General features: G+C 55.7%; 1 protein-coding gene across 1 annotated transcript in view; it reads left to right on the top strand.

Moving 5' to 3' along the window:
• Positions 1 to 24,695, top strand: part of LOC144248867 (uncharacterized) — a 770,489-nt gene that overhangs the window by 388,019 nt on the left and 357,775 nt on the right. The gene's annotated exons all lie outside the window — the stretch shown is intronic.

Genomic DNA, 24,695 nt, shown 5'->3' with positions numbered 1-24,695 from the left:
CTCACAATGGTAAAAGCCACCACTGGATGGTTGGAAACCTACCCTGTGTCTCATGTTACAGCTTGTAACACCATCCTGGGCCTTGAGAAGCAGGTCCTTTGGAGGCATGGTACCCCCGAGAGGATTGAGTCAGACCATGGGACTCATTTCAAGAACAGTCTTATCAACACCTGGGCTAGGGAACATGGTATTGAGTGGGTGTACCACATCCCCTACCATGCACCAGCTGCAGGCAAAGTGGAGAGGTACAAGGGACTGTTAAAAACCACCTTAAAAGCATTGGGTGGGGGATCTTTCAAAAATTGGGAGCAACATTTAGCAAAGGCCACCTGGTTAGTTAACAGCCAAGGTTCCACCAATCGAGCAGGTCCTGCCCAGTCTGAGCCCCAGAATATAGTAGATTGAGATAAAGTCCCAGTGGCACATGCCAGAGGTTTGTTAGGGAAATCAGTGTGGATCAATTCTGCCTCGAGTACAGACAAACCTATTTGTGGGATTGTCTTTGCTCAGGGACCAGGTTGTACATGGTGGATAATGCAGAGAGATGGAACAGCACGATGTGTACCTCAGGGAGATCTGATTGTGGGGTGAGACTCATATGCAAATATCACTGTTTGCTGGATGTTACTGCCAGTGTCTGTAAACGAAAACACACAGACATGAGACAGAAAAAATATGTAAGGCTCAAAGGTTTGAGCAAGTGAAATAGAAGGAAATGTGTGTCAAAGGTATGAGTAAGTGAAAGGTGGAAGTTTTAACTTGATGGAGTTTTTAACATGATGTTAAAGACATGGAGATAAGGGGTGGAATGTCCAAGGGTGACGTTATGGTGTTTGTATCTCCAGTCGTGTGTTCTGTTTATGTTTGATATTATGTTCTGTGCTTTCAGAACTGGCTCAGAAAGTGAAGGTTTGTTTTGCCTTGTTATCAGCCGGCTCACCTCCCCCCATGCTCTGCTGTCTAGAAGAGGCCAGTGCTGGCTGGCTTGCTTTGCTTTGCTTGCTGGCTTTTGCTTGCTTTGCTTTGCTTTTTTGCTTGCTTTTGCTTTTGCCTTTGCTTTTTAAATTAGTTTAGCTAAGCAGTCCAATTCTTTCCCTGGACTGTTTCTTTTCCCTTTCCCTTTCCTGAATATCATCTAACCTGCTCCAGACTGGGATCTGGGAAACACCGAGGAGCACCCAGAGCCTGCGCTCTGTGATCTGCAGCAGCCATCCCCAGTGCCCAGAGCAATCCCCAGCGCCCAGACCCGGGCGACCACTCCCAGGAGAGACTTTCTGGATTTGTCATCTCTTCAGAGTGGTGAAAGAGTTTGTTGTCATCTGGTGTTGTTCATTTTTCTAGTGCTGGGAAGGGTATTGTTTGTTAAATAAACAGGTCATTTTCCACTTCTCTCAGAGAAAATTCTTCCCGAATCAGGTGGGTGGGGAGGGGCCGTGGGGGATTGTTTTCTGAGGGCTTCTTCCAGAGGTTTTTCTCACAAAATTTGCCCTAAACGAGGACAAATATTTTCCTGCCCATTTCGTGGCTGGAGAGAGTGAAAAAACAAACCCCGTTCTAATCATATTTTGGTTCCAATCACTTTGTGTTAGTATGGAGCAGTTACTGGCTTTGTTGTTTGAATCATAATGTCTTTTAGAGTGAAGGCCTGTATGTGTTTCTGGTCCCTAGGAGTTTTTTGAGATCTTAATTCCTCTATGGTCCCTATGTTTATATTCTTATCCAGGAATAGCTCTGGTATTGTCCCTAGTACGTAGTTTTTGCAGTAGAAGGGCACTGACAAGAATATCCATCGGGCTGGGCTTGGGTGTCATGGCTTGCAAGGGGGTATATGAAGGTGCTGAAGTCTGTTCCAGGAATGCATGGCTCATAGTCATGGTTGTGCAGCCAGTTTGTTAGAGGGGAAGCAGGGGATGAGGCTTTTCAGCCCTTGCTTTCCTTCTTCTCCTCTGAATCTCTTAGCTCCCTATTAGAGAATGTTCCGTTTCCCCTGACTGTTAAAGAGACCATCTTCCTGGTGTTTAATCTGGTAAGCTTTCTCTCTACAGTCTGCAGTCTCTCTAGAATGAGGGCTGAGATTTCTAGAGGGGCTGAAGAGACCCCTGACCCAGGAGTAGACCCAGGTGTGAGAAATCCTGAGTGGTGTGGGAAATGGGGGAGATGGGAATTGGCACATAGAGGGTTTTCCCACATTCAAAATGATTTTACTGATTTGCCTAAAGTAGGAAGGTATAAACACTTATTGGTGATAATAGATCACTTGACTCACTTTGTAGAGGCATTCCCTACCTCCAGGGCAACTACACAAACATAGTAAAAATATTATTAGAAGTGATAATCCCCTGCTACAGACTAGCAGAAGTAATAGACTCAGACAGAGGGCCACACTTTGCCTCCAAAATAATTAAAGAAGTAGTTACAACTCTAGGAACAAAGTGGCAATATCATACTCCCTGACATCCACAAAGCTCAGGTAAAGTGGAAAGGGTAGATGGGAAAATTAAGAAACAACTAACTAAATTGATGTATAAAACACAGTTATCTTGGGTAAAATGTTTACCTTTAGCCTTGTTAAATATAAGAACTCTGCCCAGAACCAATATTGGAATCTCTCCATTTGAAATGCTTTATGGGATGCCTTATGACATGGATTCTCCTATAGATCATCCTGAAATAAGTAATCAACAAATTAACCAATATGTCATGCAACTTGTGAAGGCTCGGGAAGGGCTTAGAAGAGCTGAGTTACTAGTGCAACAACCTCCTTTAGACCTAGCAATCCACAATATAAATCCAGGTGATAAGGTTTTAATAAGAAACCTAGAAAGAAACCTCACAACCCCAAATTGGGAAGCCTCCTATGTTGTTTTACTCACTATAGAATCTGCAGTCAGAACCGCCGAGGAGGGGTGGACCCATGTAAGTCGAATAAAGGGAGCGATTCCTGCTGCTGCTGAAGAGCCCTGGAGAATAACCAGCCAGCCCGGGGATCTTAAGGTCACACTTAAATGGACTGAATGGACTCAGTAAGAAATGTACGAACCAGCTGGTAGAGTGAGATATTGGACTATGGATATCCTATAACTAATGATTTTAGAGTATATTGTGCAAATAAGGATTGTGATTGTTACCCTTTTGTATGCTATATTTTTAAAATTTGCCAGGAACGGTGATGGGTCCATAGTTACAGAGGCACTCCTCCTAGGGGTATTTGTAAAGGTGTTATCAGTTAGAAAGAGAACTGACAGAGTCAGTCCTAAGGATTGGAGAAGAGAATGGGACCCTACCAAGGGAATCCCAAGAGTGGTGGGAGGTGTTTATTAAGGGGGCTAGACCTGAAAATTGTTGTTTCCACTCCAATGAACCAATTCCCCTAATTGTTCAAATTATCAAAGGGATTTGCCGGAAATCTTTACCTGGGATTCAGTGTGACTCACCACAAGTGAAGGATAAAAGCTGGGAGTCATTCAAAAAGAGGCAACAAAAGCAGAGTTTGGGTCCTCCTGAAGAATATCCTTGCTGCTGAGAAGATGGTGCGCCTCGCGGCTTGGAGCAACCGAGTCGGCGAGCGAGGCAGAGGGATGAGAAGCGGTGGAGGAAAGAGCCCTCAGACTGGGACAATTCAAAGTATTTCAAGAACTGCCTCAAGGATACTGATCTCCCAAGGGTAAAGGTGAGCCCGGCAATAACATGTCAAAACAAACACTGGGAATGGGGAGATAATGATAATCAAACCCTGGGGCAGTTTGGACTCCACCCTTGCTGGCAAATTCTGTGCATATTAGTTATATGTTGTACCTGGCCTGGTCAAGGGGACTATGCACACCAGCCATTTAATTGGACTCTGACCAAAACAGACCAAGGGAAAGTTGTTAAGCATAATGCCACCACTGTAGCTCCCATTTTTTTGTTACTAACAAAGGCTTGATAAACTCTATGTGGGGATGGAGTAAACCTGAACTCCAGGCTACCTATTGGCGTCCTAGTTCCAATCCTGGGAGGGGATATTGTCATTATCCTGGGTAATATCTGTGTGGGTATTGGGGCTGTGAAGCCATAGCAACCGCCCAGGCTGTCACCCATCCAGATAAATTTTTAAAGACCTCATGGTACCCTGAGGGGTGTAAAATTCTGGGGTATGGCACTCAAGGAGAAATTCTGTATAAGGGGGATTGCAGGTCCCGTAACATTGTTGTTACTAAGTTTAACTTTCAAACCTTACATTTTTAATAAAATCATCGACATTGTAAACAGAAGATTAGAGGCAGCTCATCTAACACTTATTAGAGATAGGTAGGAAACATTGCCCAGGGACTTAGAAGTAGATGAAACCCTGGTCTTAAGCTACCAAGAGTTAAAGCGTTTTAATGAACAAATTGGTAGAGAAAAAGGGGGAATTGTAATAAATAAAAATTATTTTGCTCATCAAACAAGCGATAAAGGAGATAAGAATTTGAACTGAGTAGGGAATACAACTAGCATAGAAGACTGTGTAACTAATTATGTACAAGTTAACTTTTAGGCCAAGGACAATCTGCAAGGAAGATGAGGAGCCTTCATTCCTATGACCACCAAGGGCAGAAAAAGAGATCCCCCAGGAACCAATTGTACCGGCACAAAGTGCACAGAGAGAAAATACGTCAAGCAGAAATAAAAAGAGACTATAAAAACAAAAAGGTAAAAGGGGGAAGGTGCGCCGTGGTGGAAGAGAGGCTCCCTGGCCACCCAGCGCTGTTCTTTTGCTTAATACCACTTGCTTAATAAATTCTTGGTAATTGATTTATCTATAATTAGCCTCCCCAATTGAATTTGTCCATAACACCCCTGGCCCAGCAGCAGGGGACAGGGGGCACAGCCTGTCCCCTGGCCCAGCAGCAGGGGACAGGGGGCACGGCCTGTCCCCCTGGCCCAGCAGCAGGGGACAGGGGGCACGGCCTGTCCCCCTGGCCCAGCAGCAGGGGACAGGGGGCACGGCCTGTCCCCCTGGCCCAGCAGCAGCCCCGTGCCCTGCCCAAGGTGCTCCCAGCAGGGGCTGGGCCCCAGAGGCAGGGGCAGACCCCAGTCCCGGGGCAGCGTTTCTGCCCTGTCCCCTGCCCAGCCCAGCCTGCCCCGTGTGCACAGTGACCGCTGGCACGGGCTGCCCTGGACACTGTGACCTGCTGGGGACACTGAGAGCTGCCCCGCTGTGACACTGCCCTTGGGATTGCACAGGCACCAAACAAACCCCAGCCAGCACCGCCCCTTGTCATGTTCCAGGCACCAGAGAGCATCAGAGCCAGCCCCGCTCCTGGTGATGTCCCAGGCACCAGGGCACATCCCAGCCCCGCTCCTGATGATGTCCCAGGCACCAAGGCACATCTCAGCCCTGTTCCTGGTGATGTCCCAGGCACCAGGGCACATCCCAGCCCTGTTCCTGGTGATGTCCCAGGCACCAGGGCACATCCCAGCCCTGCTCCTGGTGATGTCCCAGGCACCAGGGCACATCCCAGCCCTCTTCCTGGTGAAGTTCCAGGCCCTATGAATGTCCCCAGTGTGGGAAGAGCTCATCACACAGCTCAGCCTTGACCCAAAACCAGCAGAGGCACCACAAAGGGCAGCCCTGCGAGTGCCCCAGTGTTGGAGGAGCTCCATGCGCTGCTCCAGCTCCATCCCCCACAGGAGGATCCGTGCTGGATGATCCCCAGTGAGCCCCGGTGGGCAGAGCCCTGGTGACCTGTGGTGCTGCTGATCCATGTTGGGAAGACACCCAGCTGGGGGGCTCAACATCCTCCTGGCTCCCCGTGGCCTGGATTTTCTTTTCATTTCTCTTTGCCCTTTCAAAACTCTTAAAAGCAGGTAAAAATAAAGATGTTGAGCTAAGACAAGGATGGGGACATGGGGAGGGTCTTGCAGGGGATGTGGGGGATGCTGGGTTTGAGGGACTTGAGGGTTCCTGGGAGGGACCTGGGAGTTTCTCAGGGCTTTGGGCACCCCAGGCTGAGCGGCTCCGGTTGCCCTGGGAGACCCTGGTGGAGGTTCTGGGCAGCTGGTCAAGGACCCCCTGCCCTGGAACTGTCCCCATGTGCCCCTGCAGCAGCTGCCCCATTCCTTACTCCCCTTCCATACTCCCCTTGCCCCTGCCTGTTCCCGTGTCCCCCCTGTCCCGTTCCATCCTGTTCCCATCCCAATCCGGGCCCCGTTCTTGATCCCTGTACCGTATTCCCTGTCCCTGTCCCCATTCCCAGTCCTATTCCCTGTCCCCATTCCTGGTCCCTGTCCCCATTCCCTGTCTCTGTCACCACTCCCAGTCCCTGTCTCCATTCCCATTCCCCATTCCCTGTCCCCATTCCCATTCCCATTCCCTGTCCCCATTCCCGGTGAGACATTAATTTTGAAGAATTTAGAATTTTAGGAAAGTTAAGATGATAGTTAAATTGGATGTTGCTGACTTATTGGAAGTAGATAAATCGACTTTGTTCATAGTTAACAGTAGCTGGATCTTAGATAAGATATCCAGGATCTATTAACTCATTTCTTGCCAGCTTTTTGTTTGGGTAGCTGTGCTTATCATGAGAATGTGATAAACAGATTTCAGGGACACAAAAACAGTTGCAGACTTCCCATACTTTAGGAATCCATTAAGCACAGGAAAACGGCAAGGATTCATTTCTCACGTATGCATGGGAAAGGCAGAAAGGTCAGAACAAGGAAGACTTATTTTACTTCTTCATTTTGGAGACCCCTCCCCAAAATGGACCCCCGACTCATTTCAGGGAACAGAACCACACATGCTTAATAGCCTTTTTGCCAATTAGCATGTGAAGCGGATCAGAGGAAGTGACAGGGATATGAATATGCATTCATATTTTGTGTATTCAAGACTTCTGCAAATAAAAAAGCTTTGTAATACCTGTGATTTTTGCAGTGTGCATTAGGGAATTATCCGACGTACTGCCCATCTGTCTCAATAAACATACACTTTCTAACTTTAAACTCTTAGAGAGTTTTTGTCTGTCTCAGTTGGATATCGATATTAGATTGATATTCATATTTCAGTAAATCATTGTCTTAAAGAAGTCCTAGTATGTGTATTAACATGCCCTTTCTTAATATTCTAGTAATTATTCTTGCATTGCTTCAAGATAAACTGGTATGATTCAAAGAAGATCTACGGGGGTACACATAGAACATCTATTTGTCATAAGCAAATTGCAGTTGCAAAGATTTTCACTGAAATTCTGCCACTTGTCATCATTTTAAAAGTTAAAAGTCAGCTTTTATTAAAGTCAATAAAAGATTTCTAATTTCTAACAAAAAGGGAAAAGTATATGGTTTGCACTAGATAAAATATAAATACAGAAAATTTCTCCTAACCGAGTTCCTTGCCCATTTCAAAACATCTCCCAATCAAGTTCTTTGCCCTGAACCTGGCTGGTAAAGAAAAATATTATCAGTAAACGTGGATGAAACTTTGCATAAGTTAATAGTATTCAAAATCCATGTGTTGTTCCTATTATTACTTATTATACAAAGAAAAAAGGGGAAAGGGGTTGGATTGAGGGTACACCCTCCTCCCCTCTGAGTCTGTTCTCATGTTTTACAATAAATCCTACAACAGTACAATGCAGCTGCCTAAAATATGGACACAGGAAGCCACAGACAGCATTACAAATGATCACCTGCCTCATGGACAGTTCATAGAAGGACTTGATTTGTTTACTAATTATTTCTCATGTTTACAAACAGTTTTTCTTTTTACAGACTGTTTTCTGGGAGTTCGGTTTTTCCCCAAGGGATCAAGTACTTAAAGGTTGTTTTTTAAAATTGGGTTTTCCTCTAAGGGTTAAATGGGCTCAGGGTTAAATAGCTTTCTGCTTTTAGAGATAAGTTCAATTTGTAACCAAGAAGCATTATGCCTGTGGCCTGAGTTCTCCCCTAACAGTTCCTGGAGGGGAATGCTGCAGCTCCAGTGCAAATTAGATGCACGCTGTCCTCTGTCCCCATGTTTGCAAAGGGCCCTTGCAGATGGGTGACAGAGAACAATACACAGAATTTTATAAAGAAAAGAAGGGTGAGGTGTTACCATGATTGACAGGGGTCTTGACCAATCAAATATCTCCCAAAACTGCAGGCACCTCACAGGCCAGAACCTGAAGGGGCGTGGAGCTCAAACCAATGAGAGCTTCCAGGCCTGGTCTTTCAAATGCCCTGTCTAAGGGGGGGCTTGGGAAATAAAATCTCTCTGTTGCCCCATGAACTCGAGAGGAGCAGTCTTTGTCTCCTGTGCCCTCGCTGCCCCACGAGACCAAAGAGATGTTCACCAGGGCCCTCCCTGTTTGTGGCCGTCCATTGCCCAGCTGAGCAGGCAGCCAGTTGTGTTTGCAGTGAGCTGCCACAGGAAGACACACAGCAGCTGGAGATTTGAATAGCAGGGCTTGGGCCAATTCTTCTTCTTTCAGAGTGCAAGAAAGACGCAAAAGCACATGGAAACATGGCAGTGTTTTGGTGGAGTCTCTTTGTCCTGTGAAGTTCAGTAGCTGTTAGTGTTTCTGTGCTGCTGCTAATCCCTTCCATGAAAAAATCATTCTGGGAAGGAGCAACAACATCTATTAAGCACCAAATGTTGCCACCAGTTGCTCCAGGTGCTGCTACCAACAGCCCCTGTAGGACGGAGCACAGGCCCCAGTGCACACCAGCTTTGGCTGCCCTCTGGCAGAGAAGCCCTTTTGGGGCACAGATTTCTGGGCAGGAGACGGGCACCGGTGCTGCCAGGGCTCGGGGGAACTCTGCTTGGGCAGGGACTGTGCCTCACCTGCTGCTGTCAGCGCTGCCCGGGCCCCAGGGCTCAGAGCAGCATTCCTGCCCTGGCCCACACGTTCCCGGTCTGTGTCCCACGGCCGTGCTCAGGATGGCCACCATGTGGGACGTGTCCCGAGGAGGCCGTGCCAGCTTCTGTGGAGGCCCCGTGCCCTTCCCAGCGCGGCTGCGTCGGCAGCTGCGGGGGCTCCTGCTGCTCTGAGCCCGCAGAGCAGGGCAGCGTTTGCTGATGGGCTGAGCCCTTCCTAAAGATCCTGTTGGGCTGTCTGACACACCTGGGGCAAGGCATTCCTTCCACCCTGGGCCACTCTGGGGGGCTGGGGCTGGCCCCAGGGCAGGTGGCAGTGCGTGCAAGGGCCCTTTGTGACATGGTGCAGCATGGTCACCATGGAATGGAACGGGACAGGGGATCCAAGGGCCCTTTGTGACACGGTGCAGCATGGTCACCGTGGAATGGAACGGGACGAGGGATTCCAAGGGCCCTTTGTGACACGCTGTGCCAGAGGTCTTGGCAGTGGCAGGGCCACGCCAGAGTGCTCCGTGCACGCGACGAGAGAGGACGGGAGAGAGCGGTGCTGTGAGGAGCCCTCACACAGCCACTCGTTCCTGGCTGACGCAGAGCTTTCCCAAGGTATTACTCCTGCAGGTGAGCTTGTGGCCAGACCAGAGCACTTGGTGACCCCTGGCCTTCCCGAGGCATCTCTTCTGCAGCTGCCCTCGAGGTCAGACCGTGGCATTTGCTTTTCACCATCCTTGACAGGAGTCTCCTGTCCTTCTGGCTGGTGCCCCAAGGACCAGAGTGCAGGACTTGCTGTCCTGTAGCCTTGCCAAGACTTCACTCTTGCAGGTGCCCTCAAGGCACGACTGCAGCACTTGCTGACTCGGACCTTTTCCTTTTCACCTTCTGCAAGTAGCCATGAATCCAGGCAGTGTCGTAGAGCTCAGACCTGCGAGCGGGCCCAAGCTGGCCTGGGGGAAGGAGGAGAAAGAAGGCCCTGGAGCTGCCCCAGCACAGCAGCCTGAAGAGCTGGAGCAGTTCCAGCCACCGCAGAAGGGTGAGTGGCAGAGCTGGGCCACAGGGTTGGTGCCTGCAGCCAGCTTGGCCCCATGCCATGCCATGCCATGCCATGCCATGCCATCCCATCCCATCCCATCCCATCCCATCCCATCCCATCCCATCCCATCCCCTCCCCTGGGGCCATGCCCATGGACAGGATGGAATAGGGGCCGGGCAGACACCCCACAGCCGTGCTCCGTGCCCTGGGCTGTCCCGGGGCTGTCCCTGCCTGGGCAGCGCAGTGCTGGGCTGTGTTCTCCGGCCTCTCCTGCAGCCCCTCAGCTCGGGCTGCGCTCGCTCTTTGCCAGGTGCAGCCGTGCAGCGCACACGAGAGCAGGAACGCACCCGTGGCCGCTTCCGCAGAACAGCGCAGGTACCTGCAGCCATCCCCACCTGGGCTGGGCCTGCTGGCACTGCTCAGCCCAGCACTGTGCTCGGAGCACTCCATGCAGCATCCCGGGCTTCTTGCCCTTCTGCTGCAGATGGTTTGCAAATTCATGAAGAGGATTCGGGAGGAAGAGAGCAGCGCCATGGGCACCGTGCGCAGAGTCTACTCTCCCATCTTCAAAACCAAGACCAGCGCTGCCCTGCTGGATATGCTTGTGGAGGAGGGTCCTTCCAGCCCAAAGCAAGTAAGCAGCCTGTGGCCTGGCTATTCTCCTCCCAGCAATTGCTTGGCCTCCCAAGCCACACCTGCTGCTCCCTGGAAGCTTTTGAGGCCATGGCAGTGTGGTGGCAAGGGAAGCACTTCTCTGGGGCAGCTTGGCACATTCCTTCCTCCGGCAGCTTTCCAAGTCTCCCCTGCCTTCTCCAGGTGCCGGCCATGGTGAGGTTCATCCACCAGTGGCTCGTGGCCAATGAGTTTCCTGAGTACAATCTGTACAGGCCCCTTCTGGATCTGACAGAGGCACAGCCCTCTGACGTGGTGATGGCTCTCCTGCGTGTGGCCCCATTGTGTGACAGGTACGGGGCCCACCTGCCCGGAGGGCTCAGGGCTCAGCAGCCCTTCCCCCTGTGCAGCCTGTGCCAGGTGTCTGACAAACAGAGAATTCCAGGACCCTCTGGCTGCTCCCTTTGCCAGCCCTGGCCCCTGCCAGCCCCCCAGCGTGCTGCCATGCTTCCCCCCTGCCCCTCAGGGGCCAGTGCCCACAGGGCTGGGCTGCCTGCGTGCTGCCAGTGAGGGGCAGTGGGCAGAGGCAGGGCTGGCAGAGCAGCTCAGCTCCCCGCTGCCGCCCAGGCCACGCTGCTGTGTCCCAGACTCCTCTGAGACAGAGCTCTGACCCCACAGAGCTGCTCTGGCCATGTGGAAGAGCATCATGTGCTCGCTGAGGACTGCAGAGCCGGCCATGCTCGTGCTCCTCGATGTGCTGGGGAGCTGGCCAGAGCACAGCACGTGCACCTCCGATGGGGACCACGCGGCTGTCCTTGCCCTGGCTGTGAGTTTCTGCCTTTGCTGGCCCCAAGGCCACCTTTCCAGCAGCTCTCCATCCTCCCTCCCCCACGGCGTCTCCCTGCCTCAGGCGCTGGGCTGAAACCTGGCCTCGGGGCAGCTCCAGGGCCACCAGGCCCGGTGCTCCCCCTGTGTCTCTCCGGGCCTCTCCCTCCCGTGCTCGGGCCCTGCCACACGGACACCTCGGCACTGAGCGCTGTCTCAGGCTGCTCTGTCCTTTGCAGGCAACCATGGTGATGTGGAAGATCCTCCAGCTGCCCTGTGTGCCACATGTAGTGACTGTGAATTTCCCCGGCCTCTTTGTGCATCTGCTCTTCCAAGTGCTCTTCAGCACTCTGGATGTGCCAGAGGAGGTCGATACCTTCTGGAAGGGATGCCAGCAGCAACACGGCCTTGCCACCAGCCCCAGCAGGTGCTCCATGCCAGTCCTCCTGTCCCTGCCATGTGCCCAGGGCAGGGGCCAGTGCTCCCAGTGTGACCTGGGCTTTGCTCTGTGCACAGCTTTGCAGAGCAGACCCTCAAGGCCCTGCTCTGCCAACTTCACTATGAGGATGTGGTGGTGGCCATGGAAGACAAGTGTGGCTGGGACACACTGCTCTGTGCTGACACCCACCACTGTGCTGTGGGCGTGCTGGCCAGGTGAGACCCCCTGCTCCCCAGCTGTCCCCGGCATGTGTGCCCTGTGCCCGAGGTGCCCCACACAGTCCCCGTGGCCGTGGGCCAGAAGGCCTTGTCACCAAGGGACGGCCAAGGAGGCTGCAAAAGGCTGGGAGAGGAGCGTGCCCAAGAGCAGCAACCTCCCAGAGGGCTCAGCTGCCCCTTGCAGGGTGGTGGAGAAAGGCCAGATCTCTGTGAGGCAGTCCTGGGAGAGATTTGTCCCCGCTGGCTCAGGGCTTTGGCTCCTGTTTTCTCCTGTCAGAGAAATGCACCGCGTATCCGAAGCCGCGTGTTCCGGGATTGCGTTCCACCTGCTCGGGCTGCTCAGCAAGGACACGCCGTGCCGGGATTTGGCCACCCTGGCGTTCCTTGTGGAGGTGAGCCTGAAGGCCGGCGCTGCCTCGCTGAGCTGCCTCCCGGCCCTCTCTTGGCCGCAGTGCCTGGGACGGAGCCCGCGCCCTGTGCTGCTGCCTGGGCCCGGCCCTGGGCGGTTCTGGGCTCCCGCCGGCCGTTCCCCCGTCACCGGCCTGTGCCTTTCAGATCCTGGAGCACCTGAACTTGAGTGAGTGCCGTGACAGCGTCCTGCAGTTCCTGTCCAAGCACCTGCAGAGCGAGTGCAGGGGGAGGCGTCGCTTGGCACTCCGAGGCCTCGTGGCGCTCGGCACCACCAGTGTCTCGGTGAGAAGAGCGCAGGGGCTGAAGCCGTGCTGCCAGCGTGGGGCTGGGGAAGGCAGTCCCTGGGGCTTGGCTGGCCTTGGGGCACTGGGGCAGCTGCTGCCAGCTCTCCTGCCTCCTGCTGCAGCTGCCCCAGGGCTTTGGCACAGGCCTTTGGCCCCTGGGCCCTGTGGCAGCAGGATGGTGTTTCACACACTTGTGTTCCACAAGTAGATGGCCATAAGGATGTGGAGCCTGCATGAAAGGCTCGTGGAGCTCCTGCAGGAAGATGACAGCACCATGCTCAGGATGACCACGGTTCTCCTCAGAGCGTTATTTTTCTGCAATGGTGCCCCAGTAACCAGCGCCCTCGCCCTGCAGCTGGCTGAGGCGCTCCTGCCACTCTTTGACAACGTAAGGCTCTGCGCCTCCAGCCACGGCCAGCGGGTGCTGCCCGCACACTTTGTGCCCTGTGCACTCAGTGGGTTGTGCCCAGGTGGGCCTGAAGCAGCTGACACTGAGGTCTTTCTTCCTCCCATCCATACAGGAGGACAGCGAGGTGCAGTTGTGCTCCATGTTTATCTTCAAGGAGATGCTGGATGTTTTTCCAGAAGAGGAAAAAAAGGTCCTCAAGGCACACGTGCGCCAGAGCCTGGTACCACTCTTCTTCCACTGCCACGATGAGAACCAGCGAGTGGCAGAGGTGAGGACTCGGCAGCTGCCGCTGGCCCCTGGCAGGGGCTGGGCTGGCCCTGCCCTGGCGCCTCGCAGGCTGCAGCTCCTGCTGGCCTTGGCACAGGGACGGGGTCCTGCGCCCTGGGCTGTGGGGCCATCTCCGCGTCTCTGCTGCTCTCCAGGCTTCTCAGGAAACGCTGCTCTGTGCGGCCGAGTTCCTCAGGAGGAGGGACCTTGAACAGCTGGTGAAGAACCAGAAGCTGTGGCAGTTCCCCGAGTGCCTGGTAAGGAGGGCCGGGAAGCCGCAGCCCCAGCCTGGAGCAGCCCCTGAGCGCGGTGCTCGGTGTGCGGGCTGGCAGCTGTGCCCCTGCCCGCTGCTGCAGCCCGAGGCCGCGCGGGCTCTGCTCCAGGCTCCTGCGGCCCCAGCCGGGTGCCCATGGAGCCCCGGCCCGGGGGGCTGCGGGGCCAACCCTTCCCTCCTGCCGCTCTCTCCAGCTGGCAGAGGACAGCAGCAGCATGGCCGAGCACCTGCGCCGGGCCCTGCCCTACCTGCAGAGCCCACAGGAGCCCCTGCGAGAGGCGGCCGTCAGGTTCATGGGTGAGCCACGAGCCGGGCCAGGAGGGCGTGTGGGCACAGGGCTGGCGGCGCCGCTGGCAGGGAGCTGTGCCCTGGGCCTGACAGGCTCTGTGTTCCCAGGGACGGCCGGGCGGCACCTGAGGGGGAGGAAGGAAGAGCTCCAGCTCCTCTCTGAGGGTGAGTGAGGGCAGCGGGCTGCCAGCGGGGGCTGCCGGGGGAGCTGCGAGCCCTGCCCCGGCTGCGGAGGGCTCTGCTCCCTGTGCGGACCAGGGCCGGCGTGGGCAGAGCACACAGAGCTTTCAGGGCACCTGGGGGATTCGTGGCCAGCAGCTTCGGGCTGATCCAGCTGGTCCCTGCTCCCTGCTGGCCATGGCCAGAGCCGGCTGGGATGGCCCTGGCACAGAGTCCCCTCGGGTCCCCTCAGATGTGGGAACTGACCATGGCTCTGTTCCTCTCTCTTTCAGCCCTTGAAGGCACAGCCAATGACATCAGTGACGCCGTCGCAAGCCTGGCAGTTCAAACACCGTACATCGTCCAGGAAGCAGAGAGAGCTCCATATTCCATCTTTGACAACCTGCGTGATCGGCTCTGCAGGGCATGGAGGAGACGGCCTCGTCTGTCGAGGCTCGGCTGGCTGTGCTGCTGGAGCTCTGCACAGAGCTGATTCCAGAGGCTCTGTCTGCTGGGGCCACCTGAGCCAGCAGGAATGTTTTGTTTCGTTAAGATTGTTCTTTTCTTTCTTTTTGTTTTTCTTTAGCATGTTAATATAGGATGTGTTGCTATAGACAGACTCCCAGGATCTTTCTTTGGCTGCCCAGGCTCTGCAGGGCCAAGGGGAAGAGGGAGAAAAGGGTTCCTGGGCTCAGCAAGCTGCCCAGGCTTGCAGGGTTGCAGGGAAAATGGCCAGAAGCCCCTTGGCCTTTGGTGGCTCTGATGAAGCCCTTGTGCTGCCCACAGAGCAGATGGGCAGGGGCTGGAGCTGTGGGGATCACTGTGAGAGCGGTGCCTGTAGATGGCCACAAGCCCTGTCCCAGGCAGGAAGCGCCATCCGTGTCCTCCTGCCCGTGTGTTGCTGGCTGGATTGCTGAGAGCTCCCAGGTGCCTCTTGCTGGGGCTCCTCTGGAGCTCCTGTGGGGCTGCGTCGCTGCAGCCGGGCAGGCTGGCCGGGCTGGGGAGACCCTGAGGGGACGGGGCCATGAAGGGATGAGGGGCTGTGGGAGCCCTGACAGGACAAGGCAGTGGGAAGGCACGAGGGGGACGTGTGAGGGAGAGGGTAACGTTGGCTCAGGGAGGAAAGTGGGTTGGAGCCAAAGAGACCACTCACCCTGATGTTTGTGTGGCAAACAGAGCACATTTATTCTCAAGCCCTTCCTTCTAAAGGGCCTTTGAAAACCCGGTCTGGATGATTTCACTGCTCTGATCTCTGTGCCCCTTCAGATTCTGGCCTGGGCAATGCCTGCAGCCTTGGGAGAGATGTGATGGGCCCGGCCCCTGTCAGTCAAAGCAGGGCTGGTACATTCACCCCGTACAAGCCAGCCTGCACGGTGACACACAGCAACAGAGTGCGAGGCACAGCTCCGGGAGCTCCCCGCGAACCTCAGCTCTGGGACCACTGTCTGCCCCAAGCTTCAGGGGCTGCAGTGGGAGCCCGGCTGGGCTCTGCCCTGGGGCCATCCTGCAGGGACAGCTGCAAACAGGGAGCATTCCCTGCCACAAAGAGCCAAGCCAGGGCTGCAGGGCAGCTGCTCCAGCCCCGACTGCACTGCTGAGTGCTGTGCTCTGGGGCTGGGGCTCCCTGCACAGGGGACTGCACTGGTGTGCCAGAGGAGACAGAGAAGCTGCTGCTTCAACCTAGCTGAGGTGGGTGCATGGGTTGGGAAGAGTGGGGAGGCTCAAGGGGATTCACAGAGCTCATCCTGCTGCAAGGATGAGGAAAAGGGAGCGGAAACTGAGCAGTGAGGAGAGCTGGGGGCTGGAGAGCAGCTCTGAATGACACTAAAATCCCACCAGACCTCTTGAGACATTGCTGCTCCTCAGCCAGTGACAGGATGAGTCCCTAAGCCTGGGACTCAGCCTTCCTCATGGTGAGGGGCACCAAGGAATGCAACAGTGTGATGGAGACTGGAATGGGCTGGGAGCTCACTGGGGGAAAAGAGGAAGCAGTTGGGATGTAAAAGGCAGGGAGAAGAGAGAACAGTTCAGAGAAGGGCTGAGCTACTGCTTGAGCAAGCTGCAAAAAGTCATTTGGGGTCATCCCAGATTGATTTCATTTCAGAAGTTATTGAACAAGTTTATTTTTTGGGTGGCTGCATGTTTTCTTGAGCTGTATTGCTGAAATGCTCAAGCCAGTCTGTGCTGCAGGTCACCCCATTTCTCCTTTGGCTGATTGCAGCCCGGTGCTGAGCTCCAGCAGGGCCCTGGCAGAGCCCAGAGCAGCCTCAGCACCCGCAGAGCCCGGCTGCAAGGAGAGAAACCAGAAAGCCCCGTCAGCTGAAGGCTCCTGTCCCCTTGTCCCAGCCGCCCGCGGTGCCCAGGCCATGCTGGCCGTGCCAGAGCTGTGCCCAGAGCTGCCCATCACTGCTGCCTTTGGGAGCAGAGCAGGAGGGCAGGACATGTGCCCAGCCTGCAGCCAGCCACAGCACCTCCAGCCCTCAGCAGCTGCCCAGAGCAGGACGCTCCTGTGCTCGCTGCCATCTCCCCAGAGCTCTGATCCCACCATCCCCAGCAGACAGGACCCACCTCACGCCATCCCCCGCTGGAAGAAAAGCTGCTCCCAAACGATGCCCTCAGCCTTCTCCAAGGGCACAGCCCATCCACGCTGCAGCTGCTCCCAAGCACGTCCTGATCCAGACTGGACTCCACCTGAAACACTTCCTCTAGAAAGACAAACATCAAATTATGAAAAATAGGTTACAGAGAAAAAGGGGAACAAGAAAAAAGGTCAAAAATCTTATCTCTGTCAAGGCCCTAAGGAAGGTCCAACCCCTGCGTGCCAGGGAAAAACCCACCATGGGGGAGGGAATCCCAGGCTTTCTCCCTTCCCCTGCACTGCCGCCATGGTGATCCCAAAGCAAACAAGGGCAGTGGAGCAGCCCAAGTCCTTCCTTGCCTGCAAAGGAAAGCAGACCCTGCACAGGGTCTGGAGTCCCACCTCTGCTCCCACCATGGGGGTTTGTTTGTGTGGGGCTGGCTGCCCCAGCCCAGCCCCAGCCCGAGGCACGGTGGGTGCTGGGGGCTGTTGGCAGGGCCAGGAGCCCACTCCCATTTCATATCCACCCCAGCCCATGTCCCCAGCCCTTCCAAAAGCATCCTGGCAGCCGACTGAAGGATCAGCTGCATCCGCCCCAGCAAAGGGGGAACCTTTGGTTCCCAGCCAGGCTGTGCAATGCCCAAATCTGGGAGCATCCCCCAGTGTGTGAACTCATCTGCAAACTCCCTGTGGAGCCTGGCTTTGGAGGAGGTGTCAGAATCAAAGTCCACCATCTTCAGCCTGCCGGTGGTCAGGTGGAGCAAGAGGTTGTCATCCTTGATGTCCTCACTGTCCCCAGCAGCAGCAGCCCCACCTGGGACAGCTTCTCCAGGGGCTCCTTCTTCCCTGGGCCAGACCAGGCTGTCAGGGCTCTGCCCAGGGCCCCAGCCATCCATGAACCATGGCAGGCAAAACCAGGGGAATGTTGGCCACCAGTGCTTGCCACACCAGGTCTCCAGCTCAGCTCCAGCCCATGAGCTGTGTTCCCTCCTGCTGACCCCTGCTCAGAACTACAGGCAGGACAAAACCTGTCTGGTTGGCTTTGCTACTGAGTGCCAAGAGATGTGTGGAGCTGTTACCTGCCAGGCCCCTTGATCCAACTGTGCACTTGGATCTCTCCCATCTTCTAGGGCAGAGGAACATGGATCATGGAAAATCTCTTCTAAGGATGGCCTGTCCAAGGGTTGCATGGACAAACACCTCTTAATGACATCCTGGCGCTCTGGGGAGAGAAACCAGAAATCACCAGTCATTTGGAGAAGTTGCCCCCTTTTCCCGTGCCCAGGCCATGCTGGGTGTGCTTAGAGGTGGGCCTAAACTTCCCCATGGATTTTCTGTTTGGAGGAGAGCAGGAGAGCAGGACATGTGCCACCTCCTCAGCAGCTGCCAGAGCAGAATGCCCATGAGCTGCTGCTGTCTCCCAGCACTGGTATTGCTCCCGAGGCCAGAGATGAGGATCCACCTTGAGAGAGCCATGGTGGGAACAAGATCTGCCCCAGATATCTCCTGGCCCCTCCTGAACGGGTGCTTCCCCATGACCAGGTGGTGCAGCAGGAGGCCCAGGGATCAGATCGTCGCTGCCTCGCCGTGGTAGCATTGCTGGTGGATCCACTCTGGTGGGCTGTAGGACAGGGTTCCTGTGGAACACAGACACAGTTCATCAGGGGCATGCTGCAGCCTCCAGCACCTGGAGGAGCAGCCCCCGCGCCTCCTCCTCCGGCAGGAACCCCCGCTCCGCCAGGAAACCCGACAGGTCCTGGCACCGCTCCGGATGCTCCAGCACCAGCACAAAGCTGTCGGGGAGCTGAAGCCACTCCAGGAGCTGAATGACACCAGCACAGCCAGAGGAGACCTTGTCCAGCAGCGCGATCTCCAGGGCTGCGCTGGTGCCGTGGGGCTGCGGGAGGAGCACGATGCCGTCAGTGGGGCTGATGCCGTGCCGGGGGTCGGGAACCCCTCGGCCAGCCCGGGATGCTCTGCGCCCTGCGCTGGCCCCACGCCCGCTCTCCCTCCAGGCGTCCTGGCAGCTCCCACCCTGCCGGGCCCCGGCTCAGCCCCGCCCGGCACGGCCCGGCTTCTGCCGCTGGCCCCGCTCATCACCAGCTCGCCCCGGCGCCGGACGCGGTTCCCTGGCACCCTTTTGATGGCCACCTGCGAGCCGAGGGCAGCAGCGGGCTGAGCTCGCCGCCTGCCCCGCACAGCCCCATCCTTCTCCTCCTTCTCCTTCTCTCCTCCTCCTCCTCCTCCTCCTTCCCCTCCTCCGCGCCCGCCGCCGGCCCCGCCGCTCCCCGGGCGCCGTCCGAGAGCCGCGTGGCCGCGCAGCCGCCGCCGCAGCCGCCGCTGCCCAGCAGCGAACCCGCCGGGGCCGCTCCTGCCGGGCCTCCTGCGCCTTCCCTGCGGGCGGGACGCGGCTGTCAGCGCTCGGCCCGGGCCAGGAGCGGCCCCGAGCGCCGCCCGAGCGCCCCGGGCCGGCCATGCCCCGGCGTTCTCCCCCGGCATCCCAGATTCGCCATGAAATGGGAACCCTGAGCTTGTGGAAGTGCCTGAAGGATGCCCTGTATCTCTGCAGGGACACTCGGGCTGAGACAGGAGCCGGAGCCCTCTCTGGGGAAGCCTCCTCCGAGCTGGAATTTGTGCCGTGCTGGGAGAGGAGGAGGGGAGAAGGCTGGCGCTGTGTGGCAGGAGCAGGAGGTTTGGGCGGCAGGACATTCAGTCTGCGCCGCTGCCCCGCAATGGGCAGGAACGCTGTGGGGAAGGCTGGGGGACACTGGAGCGGGATATGGATGGCACTGGGGGGAACTGGGAGGGCCTGGGAATGAACTCAGGTGTACTGGGAGGGACTGGAGGGGCACTGGGGCTGTACTGGGCTGTACTGGGGATGAACTGGGCTGTGCTGGGAGGGACTGGAGGGGCACTGGGGCTGTACTGGGCTGTACTGGGGATGAACTGGGCTGTACTGGGAGGGACTGGAGGGGTTGAATGGCTGTTCCCACCCGCACTGCCTCCGATTGGCCGAGGCTCCCGCCTATCACGATTCCAACCAATCAGCGCCAGGGATCATGGCTTTGGGGGCGGGGCCTAGGGCCTGCGCCATCTTTTCTTTTGCCTACAACTCCCGTCATGCTGTGCGGCCCCATAGAGCCCCATTAAAGCCGGGACTACAACGCCCGTCATGCCCCGCGCTCCACAGAACCCCGGTACCGCCCCCATCTGTCCCATCAGTGTCCCCCAGACCCTCCGGGACCCCCAAGTGCCCCTCAGTGTCAATTCGGGACCCCCAAAATTTTACTGGAAAAGTACAAAAGAACAAGGAACTTTGGAAAAGCGTTTAATACAAATCCAATCCAACTTAAACTACTTGTCATAGCAGTAACTTCATTCACTCAGCCCATTTAGCCTGGAAACCCCTAAACACTGAAGTTGTTCAGGTACCCAAAAATGTTCCATATAAAGAGCATTAGAAGGAGAGGAAAGAGAGAGAGACAGGAAGAGAGAAGCTCCACAGAAAGACACACATGTGGCTCCCAGCTCCTGGGGCTCCAGTGTGGGCATGACACAAACCCCAGGAGAAGGCAGAGTCCAGACCAGGGGCTGACCTTGTGCTCCTTGGTTTTAAGCCCCTGGGCCTTTGTGGGCCTCCCCCCAGCTGGGACTTCTGATATCTCAGGTGTTCAGAGCTGGGTGAGCGCTGTCCCAGCAGAGTGACTGACTGACAGCTCAGCCCAAGGTGTCTGGGGACATTGATCTCATCCAGCCTCTGACAGCGACCACGGTGACACTGGGGAACCTCATGGAGCCTCATGGAGCCATGGGTCAGTTGTGACAAGGCAGGTCCAAGGACACCCTGGTGACACTGGGGAACCTCATGGAGCCATGGGTCAGTTGTGACAAGGCAGGTCCAAGGACACCATGGTGACACTGGGGAACCTCATGGAGCCATGGGTCAGTTGTGACAAGGCAGGTCCAAAGACACCCTGGTGACACCGGGGAACCTCATGGGACGATGGGTGAGTTGTGACAAGGCAGGTCCAAGGACACCCTGGTGACACTGGGGAACCTCATCGAGCCATGGATCAGTTGTGACACTGTGGGGACCTCGTGGAATCAGAGGGGACCATTGGGAAGCTCCCATGGATCCAAGGGCCCAGGGTGACACTGTGCAGCCCAGAGTGTCCCAGAGGAGCCATTTTAACACTGTGTGTCCCCATGGAAGCAAGGGAACATGGGACAGACTGATGCCTTAAGTTTTAGCTTCCATATTTTCCCAATTCTGTGCTGTATCAGTCTGTAACTCTGAACTTCATGCAGAGTGTCAGCAAGTTCTCTTACAGTGTAGTCAGACAAAGCAATCCTTTTCCTGCCTGAGAACCATAGACACCGCTGCAGCTTCGGGCCCAAAAAGTGAAAACAGCAGCAAATTGAGGAGAGCAGACTGGGAGGGTGGGGCTGCATAACCTGAAGGTATAATTGGACAATTAACCCCAATATGGAAATGAACCAAATCTTAAAAAAGTGTGTAAACACGTGACCTGGCGTCCATCCTGGATGTACCCTCAGCCAGGCCCTTGTACTGCCCAGGTGAATCCTTTGAAGGCCTTTTTAATAAATCCCCACTTTACTCCTGTAACACTGTCCAGCCTCTGCTCTAGGTGGCCTCTCAAGGCATCAAGGCCTGGCTGGCTGGGCCACCTGGGGGCCACCTGATAGGTCCAGCTGACCTTGGCATGTCCAGGGCTGCTGCTCATCTGCCCCTGGAGCACTGGGGCTCGGTGCTCTCCTTCCTGTGGAAAGAACTGTCCTTCTCCTCCAGGTGCCCATGGCCAAAATTTGGATTCCTCTTCTTAGTTTGCTTCTATGCAAAGATTGTTCCCAGATGAAACCTGCCAGGACAGACAGGTTCGGCTGGCTTGGCCACCCAGGGGCCACCTCTCATCTTCCTGTGAAACACTGGGACCCTGTGCTTTTCTTTCTTATGGGAAAAAAGCACCTTTCACATCCAGGCACCCATGGCCAAAGTTGGGAATCTGCCTCCAGGATTCCCTATATCCAGGGATTTCTCCCAGGTGAAACCTTCCAGGAGAGACAAGTCTGGCTGGCCTTGGTCTCCAAAGAGATGATCCTTATATGCCTTTGAAACACTGGGGCTTTGTGCTTTCCTTTCTGATGAAAAGAACTCTTCTTCCTGCCCAGGTGCCCATGGCCAGAACTGAGATTCCACCTTCAAAATTCTGAATATCCAAGGATTTCCCCCAGATGAAAGGTGCCAGGAGAGACAGGTCTGGCTCTCTTGGCCTATGGTGACCACCTCTCATCTTCTTCCAAAACACCTGGGCTCCACGCTTTTCTTTCCTATGGGAAAAACCATCCATCTTGACCAGATTCCCATGGCCAAAGTTTGGAATCCTCCTCCAGAATTCCCTAGGTCCAAGGAATTTTCAGTGACAAAGCTGCCAGGACAAACAGGTCTGGCTGGCCCGGCCTCCCAGGAGCCTTCTCTCTCTGCTTCTGCCCCTGCAACACTGGGGCTCTGGGCTTTCCTTCCTATGGAAAAGAACCATCCTTCTTAACAATGCAGAAATGGCCGAAATTGGGGTTCCACCTCCCAAATTCCCTATATGCAAGGGTTGCTTTCAGACAAAAAAATACCACAATGGAGAGGTCTGCTGCCCTTGGCCTCTGATGGTCACCTTTCATCTGCCCCTCAAACACCGGTGTTCTGTCCTTGCCTTCCTATGGAAAAGAACCGTCCTTCTCCTCCAGGCAGCAGGTCTGAAACTGGTATTCCACCTCTAAAATTCCCTATATCCAAGGACAAAATCTGCCAGCACCATCTGATCTGGCTGCCCTTGGCCTCTGGTGGCTGTGGCTCATCTGCCCCTGCAGCACTGGGGCTGGGTTGTTCCCTTCCTGTGGAGACCACGGTGGCACGGTGAGGACCTGGTGGAACCATGGAGTCCATTGTGACACTCTGGGGCCATGGTGACACCGCGGAGCTCCCTGGAACCCAGAGACCACCATGACTCTGTGGGGCCTTGTGGAACCATGGAGACCATTCCGACCCTTCAGGGCCTCGTGTCACCAAGGGGGCATTGTGACACCTCAGGGCCTCCTGGAAGCAAGGGACCATTGGGACACTGTGGGGCTCCATGGAATGAGGGGAACAGGGAACAGGTCTGGCAGGCTTGGCCTCCCAGGGGCCACCTGACAGGTCTGGCTGATCTTGGAATGTCAAGGGCTGCTTCTCATCTGCCCATGAACCACTGGGGCTCCGTGCTTTCCTTGCTATGGCAAAGAACTGTCCCTCTTTTCAGACATCCATGGACAAAATTGGTACTTCCCCTAAAAAATTTCCTGTATGCAAGGGTATCTGCCAGAAAAAAACCTGCCAGCTCTGGCTGGCCTTTGCCTCTGGTGGTCGCATCTCAGTTGCCTCAGAAGCACTGGGGCTCTGTTCCTTTCTTCCTGCAGAAAAGAACTGTCCCTCTTGTCCCGGGGCCATGGCAGGAACTGGAATTTGGCTGCCAACATTCCATCTATCCTAGGATTGCTCCCAGACAAAAGCTGCCAGGACAGACAGTTCTGCCTGACCTTGGCCTCTGGTGATATTAGCAGAAGGTTTTCCTTTGCAAACACCTTGGAGAGGGCCCAGAGATCTCCCGAGCTGGGTTTTGCAGGCCTCAAGAACATAACCCATGTATGGAGGCTGATGTGCCTGGGCTCAGCTGTGAAGAGACTGAGGACAGATCAGGAGTGGCCTGGCAGGGCTTGAAGGGTGGATGTGGAAATGGTGGAGCTTTTCTCCATAGTGGGAATCAGGCAGGGAGAGAAATTATGCCACAAATGCAGCTGGGGAAGTCCAGACTGGACACAGGAGGAGAAAGGAATTTCCCTCCCAGGGCAGGGCTGTGGTGCAACACGTCCCCAGCAGGAGCCTGGAGCAGCCCAAGGCTCTGTGTGGCCAGGCAGGGGCAGCAGGAGGCAGAGCTGCCAGCAAAGGAAGGGCCAGTGAGGTGGAGCAGCCGGGGGTGACGACAGCCTGCAGGGACAGAGGCGCAGGGCAGGGACACCGTGGGACAGCCTGGGCTGCAGAGGGCTCAGGGATGTGCAGCAGCTGCAAGGCCCTGACAGAGCCAACCTGTGCAGCCCTTTGGCCATGGCTGCTGGCCCTGGGCCTGAGGCCACGAGGGGACAAGGGACCCTTGCAGCCCTGGGGCCTCAGTGCCTCCTTGTCCCTGCTCAGCAGCCTGGCAGGGGCTGCCCCATGGTCCTGCCCTTGGCACTGCACATCCCCACATGCCAGTGCCCATCCCAGGAAGAGCCCTGAGCAATGAGGGAGGGACAGGATCTGCCTTGCCAGGGGCTGGGGCTCAGGCCTGGGCCCTTTGCATTCCTGAAACACATCCAGGTTTGCTCAGCACCAGAGACACCTTCCCCTTGCTTGTCCCCAGCTGTCATCAGTGCCTCCAGTGTTCTGCTCTGACTGGAACCTGGGGACACTTTCTCAGTGTCCCTAACAGTGATCTCTTCAAAGTACAAGAAACTTCAATGTTTCAATATAACTGAGATCCTGAGAGGTTTGTGACATCTCTGAGGGGGATGTGACATCACAGAGCTGGCTGTGATGTCCCAGAGTAGGGTGTGAGGCCATCGAGCAGACTCTGCCATCATCGAGGGTGGCTCTGTGGCATCAGAGAGTGTTGTAACATCATAGAGCAGGCTGTGACATCACAGAATGGACTGTGACTTCACATAGTGACTTTGTGACATCATAGTCTTCTGTGATATCAGAGCACTGCTGTATGGCATCACAGGGTGACATCATAGAGTTGGCTCTGTGATATCACAGGGGCTGTGTGACAGCACAGGGGCTGTGTGAGGTCACTGGGGAGGTCACTCTGCCCCATTCCCCTCCCAGTTCCCCCAGAGAAGTCCAACGCTGCTCGTGCACAGCGGGGTCCCCTGTCCCCCCGAGTCCCCCCGCCCCCGGCGCTGCAGCCTCCCCCAGAGGATGTTCCACGAGATCGACCCCAGAGCCTGACACGGGGATGGGGGCTGGAGCCATGGGGGGTGGGACAGGGGGACA

Source organism: Lonchura striata, chromosome 36 (genome assembly GCF_050655825.1).
Source record: "Lonchura striata isolate lonStrDom1 chromosome 36, ASM5065582v1, whole genome shotgun sequence".
In the NCBI taxonomy this organism is placed as follows: domain Eukaryota; kingdom Metazoa; phylum Chordata; class Aves; order Passeriformes; family Estrildidae; genus Lonchura; species Lonchura striata.
This window is presented reverse-complemented; position numbering and strand designations above follow the sequence as displayed.